The 11036-nt window shown below is 44.2% G+C and overlaps 1 long non-coding RNA gene across 1 annotated transcript in view; it reads right to left on the reverse strand.

Moving 5' to 3' along the window:
• Positions 1-3888: 3888 nt before the first annotated feature.
• Positions 3889-11036, reverse strand: part of LOC144585781 (uncharacterized) — a 31401-nt gene continuing 24253 nt past the window's right edge. The window contains exon 2 of the long non-coding RNA XR_013540329.1: positions 3889-6105. This is a non-coding gene — a long non-coding RNA (uncharacterized LOC144585781). The remainder of the gene's footprint in view (positions 6106-11036) is intronic.

Below are 11036 nucleotides of genomic sequence, written 5' to 3' on the forward strand. Positions count from 1 at the left end.
AGCTGCAGATCTCAGTTCAATAGATTGAATGCCTATGTGTTTCATGTGTGTGCCATTATGTTTCATGTTTGTGGCGTGGGTCACAAAAGTGTTAGGAATAGCACATGAACTATCTAATTTGTACGGGTCCCTGCGGAAGAAGGAGGAGGAAGGAAAGAAAATAGTGGGAGCTTTGCCTGCATATTGGACATCCAGCAGTAATTGATGGCACTAAGTTTTGGCCCCCTCCATCTCAGCTCAGAACCCTTTACAGTGGACCCTCAACTTACAGACTTTTCGAGTTACAGACTTCTCTGGCCGCAAAATTTAGGTTCGACTTGCAGCCGGAGAATCGACCTACAGACCAGAAAAAAACCAAAATGGAATAAAAACGGAACAGCCAGTTACGGATTAATCAGTTTTTAATGCATTGTAGGTCAATGGAGACTTGACCTACAGACTTTTCGACCTGCAGCTACCGTTCCAATATGGATTAATTCCGTAAGTAGAAGGTCCACTGTATTTTTATCATCAACACCACACCCACTATTCAGACCTATACAGAATATGTACAAATATTTCAGAATGTTTGGATATGAATCGAAGCAAGTGGACTACAAATCAGCTTGAAGCATATCATTGTGTATTCTCGAAGGCTTTCATGGTCAGGATCTTATGGTCGCTGTAGGTTTTCCCCAGGCTGTTTGGGCCATGTTCTGGAGGTTTTTCTTCCTAATGTTTCACCAGTCTCTGTGGCCAGCATCTTCAGAGGACAGAAGTTATAACTCCTGTCCTCTGAAGATGCCAGCCACAGATATTGTCCTCTGAAGATGCCAGCCACAGAGACTGGTGAAATGTTAGGGTAAAAACCCTCCAGAACACAGCCAAACAGCCCAGAAAAATGACAACAACCATCATATCATTATGGTTTTTAAGATGAATAATTCAGAAAAAAAAAGCAGCAAATGATAGTTGTACACCCTTGCTTTACGAGTTGGAGTCCAATACAGTAGCTTTCCCAAGGTCTGAGCAAATGGTGCCTCTAACAAAGTCATGATAGAAGCTGCAAAGGCTACTCAATTATTTTGAAACCTCAGGCAGGAGACTTTTTCCTCTTCCTGACCACAAAGTCACATATGCTGCTGTGTGCTTAACTGAGGGAAGAGAGGTAAATGTAAATAATAGTAAATAAATGAAATGCTTCTCTAATCCTGTTGAATTATATGCCTTCCACTGGGCTGTGCTTGAGGTGGAACAGCAAATCCAAAGCTTGGAAAGGTTACTTTTGGGGACTACAGTCCCTAGAGTATCTTAGACATTATGCCCAGTGGTCGTGGTGGCTGGGGGGTTCTAGGAAAATCCTATTATTTACACTCACTGGTGTGAATCCACCAGTGTAAATCTCAGCAGTGAATTGCCACTAGTTAAGAAATTGACATAGACATTTGGTGTTCAATTTATACTGATTGACTTCTAATCAATCAATTATTCATGTGCCATCAAATCAATCATCTGACTAATGGTGATCCCTTTTCAGGGGTTTCCAGGTAGAAAATACTCAGAAGTTGTTTATCATTCTCTCGTTCTGCAGGCACCCTGGAACTCTGCAGCTTGCCCAAGACCACACAGGCTGTCTTTACTCACAGGAGACACAAGAGGGAATGGAACTCCCAACTTCTGAATCTGTAGCCTGATACCTAAACCAATGAGCTATCCAGCATAATCTTTCAATTGGATTCTAAAGAGTTTCTAAGCTTTGAACAAATGATGCGATCTCACAGGTCACAACATGTAGTTCCTAAGGTCCAGAATTTTAAATCCATAACTTAATTTTAAGTTATTACCTTTTTTTAGATCAAGAGGACAGAACATCAGTAATTTAGCGATTTAGACTAATTTAACCATTTTATTTTAACACTAACAATGTTTTTCTCTTGTTAGACACTGTAAATCATGACTATGTGCCCTGCCTACAGTTTAGATAGTTTCCCTTTCATTGTTAAAGCTTGACTTGATACACTAATTCCTCTGGTTTCTAACTGAAAAGAGCATGTACAGTATGATGGTGACTAATCCCAAACCAGGATTAAAGAAAATCAGTCATAAATCAGAATTTGACAAACTAAGATGATGAATAAAAGCTGGAGAGCTGGATTTATATTTTACATAACTGTGTTTCAATTCAGACTGTGTTATTAATATATAACATGCATCCATGTTATGCATTTGAGACAATTCTTCTTCTGTTTAGGTGTTCTTGTTTTTTTGGAAGTTCATGTTACCTTAACAAATAGTTGCTGCTTGTTCTTTGGGGTTTTATTAATGTTATGTTTTAAGTATTCAACCCACTTTTTATCTGTTTCCTGCAGAATAAATCACTGTCCTTAATTGAATATTTTTTCAAAATATATACTATCGGGTTTTTTGAATGGAAAGGTTAGAGATGGGCACAAGCCCTGAACAGCTGTTCCAAGGTGTCTTTGTGCCAATCACAGAAGTAGCTCCGCCATCTCCCTGCTTGACTAGCCACTCAGCAGCCATGTGGGGAGACTCCGCCTCCTGCCTCCCTGCCTGGAGTGGTTAGCCACGCCGGGAGATGTTGGAGCTACTTCCATGACTGGTAGGAAAATCAAGATACTGGAGGTGTGGAGGTGCATGAGTGGGCAGGCCAGTGCTGAGGGTGCCATGCCCCCTCGAGTGGGCACCAATTCAGAGGCACTGTTTGGAGGAGGTGGGGTAGGGAAGCTGGAGTTCCGCTTTTGTCTGGGGGCCCACCAAAGGGTTTGTGTGCGCTGAACCATGGAACATCTGTTCAGGGCTTGTGCCAATCTCTAAGATTTCCACTCAAAAAAACCCTGACAGTGTATATCTTGAAAAAAATATTCAATTAAGGGCAGCAATTTGCATTCATTTATGAATACAAATATTCCCATCTCTAGTTTAAACCTATTTCTTTCTTTTTTAAAATCAGTGAAAGTGCAGTTCAGTAGTTGTCATGTACACTCCGAAGTATTTCTCACTGACTTCCCCAAGTGCGGCTTAGCCTTGGGAAAGTCAATATAGGACTGTAGCCCTCATTTCCAGTAATAGATCATTTTACTAGATGTTCCAGTAGAAACCTTTAGGTCTTTCTGGCACATTTGCCATTCCTGGCCAGCCCATTTTTTTAGAATGAGGAGATGGACAGAGTTTGTGAAGAAGCCACTCAAGGTATGCGATAATAAGAAATATCATCTATGCATATCTAGAGTGCATATCTATTTTCTATCCTGTGGCCAAAAAGAAAAAGGACAAAAGACTGAGGCATTTTAAAAACCAACAGATTTGTTTCTGTGTGAACTCTTGTGGGTCAAATGCATTTGTATTCCATACATGGAATGCTTGTAGTGTGCCAGCTATGTCCCTATGATGAGGAGGATTATGACCAGCTGAGGATACATCAGACTAAGGGTTATGTATCCTTTACACAACATTGGGACTGTGAAGGTGAAAATTACTTAAAACTGCACACCACAACTGACATGATTAGCTGTCTGATAGGCAGGTTTGGCTGACATAGAATTGCTAGAAGTTGTTTCTACTACAGAAATCACAGTCTGTCAAGGGAGACAACTATTTAATATACATAAGATATTACACAAGACTGAGTTATTCATACATGTAGTGTGCTAGGAAGCCTTGATCTTTATTCGTGTCCTTAGAGATACACCAGAATTTGTTTCTGTAGCCTACGTCCACTGACTCCCTCTCCAACCTTCCTTTGTAATTCCTTTTTTCTACAATAGCCACTTTGAAATCCATAGCAGAGAGTCCCAGCAGGTTGAAGTGTTCTCAAACTAGTTTCTCAGTATTGCCATTCCTGACATCTAATTTATGTTACTTATTCCTTTGTGCAGAGATTAACTTGTTTGTCCTGTATAGAATACAGAGGGGCACTTTTGGCAGGAGACGGTATAAACTGCATTTGACGATAAACAAGTAAATAAGCCTGCAACTGTGGCCGACATTGTTAGGATCCCTGATGGTGGTTGCCAGTGTCATCTCGTTTGTCCCTGCCTGTATTTCCATGTTGTGTTGCTTATTGTATATCAGTAGTTGTTTGGGGCTAGGGAGCTATCTGTAGGTGAGCAAAGGCTGATCACCCAAAGCCTGAAAGAGGGAGGTATTATTGTTCAAAAAGAGCTGCAGGACATTAATGGTATGTCTTAACCATCTCAGTTGGGAAACACAGAAACAAATCTGTTAGTCTTAAAGAATGCATAGAATTTTGTCCTTTCCACCTCCTCTGTCAGACACTGTTTTTGTCAGTATGTTGAAGCAAACTAACATTGCAACCTCTTGGGGTTTTTCAATTATGATTAACTATTAATTTTGCCTTCACATGGTTTCTTCAGCTTAAATAGCTCTAGGATTTCTTGGTTCATAGTTAGCTCATGATTAGTTCATGCTTACCAATTTAATTTTAAAAAAACAAACCTAAAATGGGATATAAGGAAGTTTTGAATATTATGTTTGTCACCCATCTTCCCCCCCCCAATACTTATCAGCTAGATAGGAATGATAGCAGGAAACAAATAGTTGGTCTAAGCAATAGATCAATGAGTATGTGACTACATCACAATTTACCCTGTAGTTTGTATTGGGAATGACACTGTTAGAGTCAAAATACTTACCAGTGACTACATGATGTAATTTCAGCTGTATGTGGACTGAGAACTCTCAGAAGTACAAGCTGGATTTCGAAGGGGCAGAGGAACTTGAGACCAAATTGCTAACACACACTGGATTATGGAGAAAGCCAGAGAGTTCCAGAAAAACATCTACTTCTGCTTTATTGACTATGCAAAAGCCTTTGACTGTGTCAACCACAGCAAACTATGGCAAGTTCATAAAGATATGGGTGTTCCTGATCACCTTATCTATCTCCTGAGAAATCTGTATGTGGGACATGAAGCAACAGTTAGAACTGGCTATGGAACAACTGATTGGTTCAAAATTGGGAAAGGAGTACGACAAGGCTGTATGTTGTCCTCCTGCTTATTTAAATTGCAGAATACATCATATGAAAGGCAGGACTGGATGAATCCCAAGCTAGAATTAAGATTGCCAGAAGAAATATCAACAACCTCAGACATGCAGATGATACCACTCTGATGGCGGAAAGTGAGGACGACTTAAAGCACCTCTTAATGAGAGTGAAAGGGGAGAGTGCAAAAAATGGTATGAAGCTCAGCATCAAAAAAACTAAGATCATGGCCACTGGTCCTATCACGTCCTGGCAAAAGAAGGGGAAGATATGGAGGCAGTGACAGATTTTACTTTCTTTGGCTCCCTGATCACTGCAGATGGTGACAGCAGCCCCGAAATTAAAAGACGCCTGCTTCTTGGGAGGAAAGCGATGACAAACCTAGACAGCATCTTAAAAAGCAGAGACATCACCTTGCCGACAAAGGTCCAAATAGTCAAAGCTATGGTTTTTCCTGTAGTGATGTATGGAAGTGAGAGCTGGACCGTAAAGAAGGCTGACCGTCGAAGAATTGATGCTTTTGAACTGTGGTGGTGGAGGAGACTCTTGAGAGTCCCCTGGACTCCAAAGAGAACAAACCTATCCATTTTGAAGGAAATCAAGCCTGAGTGCTGACTGGAAGGAAGCTGAGGCTCCAGTACTTTGGCCATCTCATGAGAAGAGAAAACTTCCTGGAAAAGACCCTGATGTTGGGAAAGTGTGAGGGCAAGAGGAGAAGGGGACGACAGAGGACGAGATGGTTGGACAGTGTCAGCAAAGCTACCAACATGAATTTGACCCAACTCTGGGAGGTAGTGGAAGACAGGAGGGCTTGGCGTGCTCTGGTCCATGGAGTCACGAAAAGTCAGACATGACTAAACGACTAAACAAAAATGTTACTTACATTTCCACTGACATCTCCCACATCTGCCCCATGGCCATGATTTTGATTACTTTATGATCCATATGATCCAGTCTCATTTGTATATACAGCCATGGCCAAAAATATTGGCACCCTTGCAATTATGTCAGAAAATGCAACTCTTCTCTCAGAAAATTGTTGCAGTTGCAAATGTTGTGGTACTCACATGTTCATTTCTTTGGTTTTCATTGAAACAACACTGTTACATAACAGCACTGATGTTACCTGTCTGTCATGGGTTTGGAGGGAAAGTTCCATCCTATGGGGAGTGGAAGGCGGGACATCAGGAGGAGGGGCTGTACTGTATAAATATGTGATGCCTGTGTGGTGAAGAGGAGATGCTGAGACAGACTGTGAGACACTGGGTTGGGACGAAGCAGCAGCTGGGGAAGAAGAAGCTGTTGTGGGAGTCTGGGTGTCTGACAGGGTACTACTGTGTGTCAGAGTACCAGCCTGAAAGGTTCAGGGGTCTGTTGGTTAGCCAGAACTGATGGGTTCAGGGTCTGTGCTTTAAGTTAAAGGTTCTAGGTGAACCAAACTGTATGCTTGTGTGTGTGAGAATAAGCCACGTTACTTTATTTTATTCACCTGATTGTTTTATTTACCCTGTTTGTATTTAAAATAAACCTTATTCTTTTGTTGTTTAAAAATCCATCCCTGGTCTGTGTGACTTATTATAGGGAATGGTTGGTGGCAGCTTAGTAACTGTGTGATAGATCCCAGTAGGTCTGGGTTTGTCACATTGATTGGTGGCAGCGGTGGGATACGACTGGTCCAGTTGTCCAGTGGTCCAGCAAAGCCTTGGCAAGTGTGCCCAGAGCAAGGGGGGTCTAGTCAGGGACAGTCTGAGGCGCGTAGGTAATCTTCTAGGTGTACCTCACGGGGAGGTGCGCTAGTAGAAGAACGTGCCAACTGGGGAGACTTAGATTAAGGTGCTCTGAGGCAGCCTAGTTTTGGCGGGAAAAAGCTGAGGCAAAACTGCGTAGTAACAGTGAGCTAGCTTGCCAGCTGAGAGGCCCAGCAGAGGGGGGTAGGCTCTGACTCGATACTGTTGCAAGATTAGTGCTGAAGAACAGCAGCAATCTCTAGGGAGAGCTGGTTCTGAGGCAAGAAGGAAAAAAGTGGTCGTTTTATTTTGAGGCTTGACTTTTTAAAGCAGCCTGTTCTGAGGGGGGATTATGCCCTTGACTCGAAGTCAAGTAACAGACATGGGTGAAGTGAAAGACCCCCAGATTGACCAAGGTTCTGAGGATGAATTTGGCTCAGTGCAAGGTGACAGCACAGGAGAGCAGGACCCAGAACTCAGAAAATTACTCCTAGCCCAACAGCATGAACTGAGGGTGAGGGAAATGGAGGAAAGGGAAAGAGAGAAACAGCGGCAATTTGAAATAGAGAGAGAGAGAGAGAAAATTGCTCTGGAGAAAGAAAGAATGGCGTTTGAATTAAGAAAACTGGAAATGATGAACCAGAACAATAATAATAATAGGGATTCTGAGGGAGGCCAACTGTCTAAGGCTGACCTGAAGAAATTCCCTGTGTACCACAAGGGAGATTGTCCTGAGGTGTTCTTTTCCTTAGTGGAAAGAGCGTTTGTGGACTTCTCAGTGAGGGAAACTGAGAAGATGACCATCATGCGTTCTTTAATCAGTGGTAGCCTGGCTGAGGTTTATGCCGAGATGCCTGAGGAACGGATGAAAGATTTTGCAGAGTTTAAAAAACTGGTGTTCGCAAGACATGGGATAAATGCAGAGCAGCTGAGACAAAGGTTCAGGTCCCTCACCAAGAAGCCAGAACAGACTTTTACCCAAGTGGGGGCCCAATTGGTGAGGCTGCTTGAGAAATGGCTGTCGCAGGAGGGAACAGAGACCTATGAACAGCTTAAAGACTTGATAGCCCTGGAACAGTTCTATTCAGTCCTGCATGGGGAATTGAAATTCCAGGTGAGGGAAAGGAAACCGAAATCTGTGGCAGCAGCCGCAGAGATCGCGGATTTTATCTCCCAAATAAGAAAGCCCTTGGGTGAGGGGAAATCTGTAGGTAAACCCAAAGAAACCTACAGCAAGTACTCTCAGGGACCAGGGAAAAGCCAGCAAGGGGGAGGGGCCCATGGTGAAGGGAAGCCCTCAGGCATGAAACCAAGCCCTCAGAATTTGGAGGGAAAACCCAAACAAGAGGAGAGAGAATCAAAATACACCAGAAAATGCTATTTCTGTCAGGGAAAGGGTCATCTGATCTCAGAGTGTGAGAAATTGAAGCAGCTAAAAGGAATGGTGCCTCAGAATTCTAGTGGGACCAAGCCAAAAGCTGTGTTCTGTGTCCAGAAAGAGCAAGGCTCAGTGTCACAGAGGGAGCCTGTTGCCATAGCTACTCAGTCTGGAACAGCTACCTCTGCTGATCAGGCTGAGGAAAATGGTCCTCTGGTGGAGGTAAAGCGCTGCTTGCTGATAAAAACAGATTCTCAGTTGTTTGAGACAGCCGGGGTGGACGTAGGAATACTTGACCGTCAGTATAGGGGGCTGCGGGACACTTGTTCCCAGGTAACCCTGTGCCATCCCGATATCATTCCCCGGGAGTTTATAATCCCAAATGAGAGCATAAAGGTAGCAGGTATTGAGGGGCAGGTAATCTCTCTGCCAGTAGCAGAGGTACCTGTCAACTTTCAAGGCTGGAGGGGAGATTGGCGGATAGCGATTTCATCTACTCTGCCAGCAGCCGTGCTCGTGGGAAATGACCTGGCTGAACATGTGAAAAGGGTGCTAGTGATTACACGCTCACAAGCCACCACGGGGACAGTTCAGGGGGGTAATGATGAGCCAGAGGCGGAAGCAGAGGGGAGTTCAGAAGCTGTGGTGGAAACCTTAACCACAGACAGCAGATTTGGACAGGAGCAAAAGGCAGACGCCACTCTCCAAAAGTGTTTTGAACAGGTGACTGACGCTCAGCTAACACCTGAAACCCCAGTGAGATTTCTGGAGAAAAAGGGGATTTTATATAGAGAGACCCTGAGGAATATCTCAAAAGGGGGAGATGGGATCAGAAGTCAGCTAGTGGTACCTGAAACGTATCGCCCCATGATCTTACAAAGGGGTCACTCTGACATGTTTGCTGCACACTTAGGGGTGAAAGGGCACCTTGATTTGATCAAACAAAAGTGGGAGCAGATCACCCAGGATGACCCACAAGACGTTGTGACATACATAGACACCTTGATGAATGACCTAAGGAGAAATCTAGAGCTGGCAGCAGAAAACCTGCAAGCTCAGAAGGTCAGACAGAAAACATGGTATGACCACAAAGCTAGAGAGAGACACTTTGACCCAGGGGAGGAAGTGCTTTGGCTTAGGCCCTGCAGAGAGAATAAGCTGCAGCTCAAATGGGCAGGACCATATAGGGTCATTTCCAAGATGTCAGACCTGAACTACCTAATAGAGCAGGAGGAGAACCAAGCAAGGAGGGTGGTTCACGTGAATGCCCTAAAACCCTACTACAGAGGGGAACAGAGGGTTTTATTCGCGATAAAAGCAGCTGAGAGTGAGGAAGCTGAATTACCCTTCTGGGAGGGTAGAGGGGAAGTAAAATACAACCCAGAGGAGGTAAAGATCAGTCCTGCACTCACCCAAGACCAGCAGCAAGAATTAAAAATGCTGCTTAATAAATATCAACAGGTGTTTTCCAACAAGCCGGGGATAGTGAAGGGAGTGATGCATCGGATCCACACAGGGGATGCACCCCCGCAGGCAGTATCCCCATACCGAGTAACGGGACCCTATAGGGACAAGGTGCGGAAGGAGCTGGACGAAATGCTGAGGGAGAACATAATCGTCCCCTCTTCTAGTCCTTGGTCCTCTCCGATAGTCCTTGTGGACAAGCCTGATGGGAGCATTAGATTTTGTGTCGATTACAGGAAATTAAACCGTGTAACCACTCCTGATGCCTACCCAATGCCCAGGCTAGACAACCTGATTGAAACCATAGGGGGTTGTCGGTTCATCTCATCATTGGACCTGGTAAAGGGATATTGGCAATTAAGAATTGATCCCAGGGATCAAGAAAAGACTGCCTTTTGCAGCCCTTTTGGTCTCTATGAGTTTCGAGTCCTGAGCTTTGGTCTCAGAAATGCACCAGCCACATTCCAAAGGCTGATGGACCAGACCTTGGCAGGGCTCAGTGACTTTACAGTGGCCTACATTGACGACATAGGGATCTTCAGTAATACCTGGGAAGATCACCTGATACACCTGGAGTTAGTGCTGCAGAGGTTAAGTGCAGCAGGGCTAACAGTAAAGGCCAGCAAGTGTCAGCTGGGTAGCCCAGAAATAAGATACTTGGGTCACATGGTAGGGGGAGGAATGATAAAACCCCTGGAGGCCAAAATAGAAGCTGTTCGAGATTGGCCTAGACCCACCACCAAGAGAAAAGTCAAATCATTTCTTGGGTTGGTGGGCTACTACAGAAAGTTCATCCCGAGGTTTAGCGAGATTGCGGCTCTGCTGACCGATCTGACGAGGAAGAAGGCTGATGACCGCATCCCGTGGACCAGCGACTGTGAGGCGGCGTTCCAGAGGTTGAAGGAGGCGTTAATCAACTATCCTGTCCTGCGTGCTCCAGACTTCGACCGGGAGTTTATCATCTACACCGACGCGTCTAACAGCGGGGTAGGAGCAGTTCTGTGCCAGGAGGATGAGAATGGTGACCAGCATCCGGTGTCCTACCTGAGTAGGAAACTTCAAAAAGGTGAGAGACATTTGGCAACCGTGGAGAAGGAGTGTTTGGCCATAGTCTACGCGATCCAGAAGGCCAAGCCTTACATCTGGGGAAGACATTTTGTTCTGTGTACTGACCATTCACCATTGCAATGGTTAAAGACAATGAAAACCCACAATAGCAAACTTATGAGGTGGGCTTTGAACTTACAGGACTATGACTTTGAAGTGAAGGTGGTCAGAGGGTCAGTGAACTGTGTTGCTGACGCCTTATCAAGAAGACCTGAAGACTGAAGACGGCGAAAGAACATGGACTATATGTATATAATGAAGACAAAAAGTTAAAATGTACCTGGTTTTAAATTGGTTTGTATTAATAAAGGTAAAATTGATGTAATGCATATGGTAAATGTTTGAAATGCCTATT

Source organism: Pogona vitticeps, chromosome 1 (genome assembly GCF_051106095.1).
Source record: "Pogona vitticeps strain Pit_001003342236 chromosome 1, PviZW2.1, whole genome shotgun sequence".
NCBI classification, from domain to species: domain Eukaryota; kingdom Metazoa; phylum Chordata; class Lepidosauria; order Squamata; family Agamidae; genus Pogona; species Pogona vitticeps.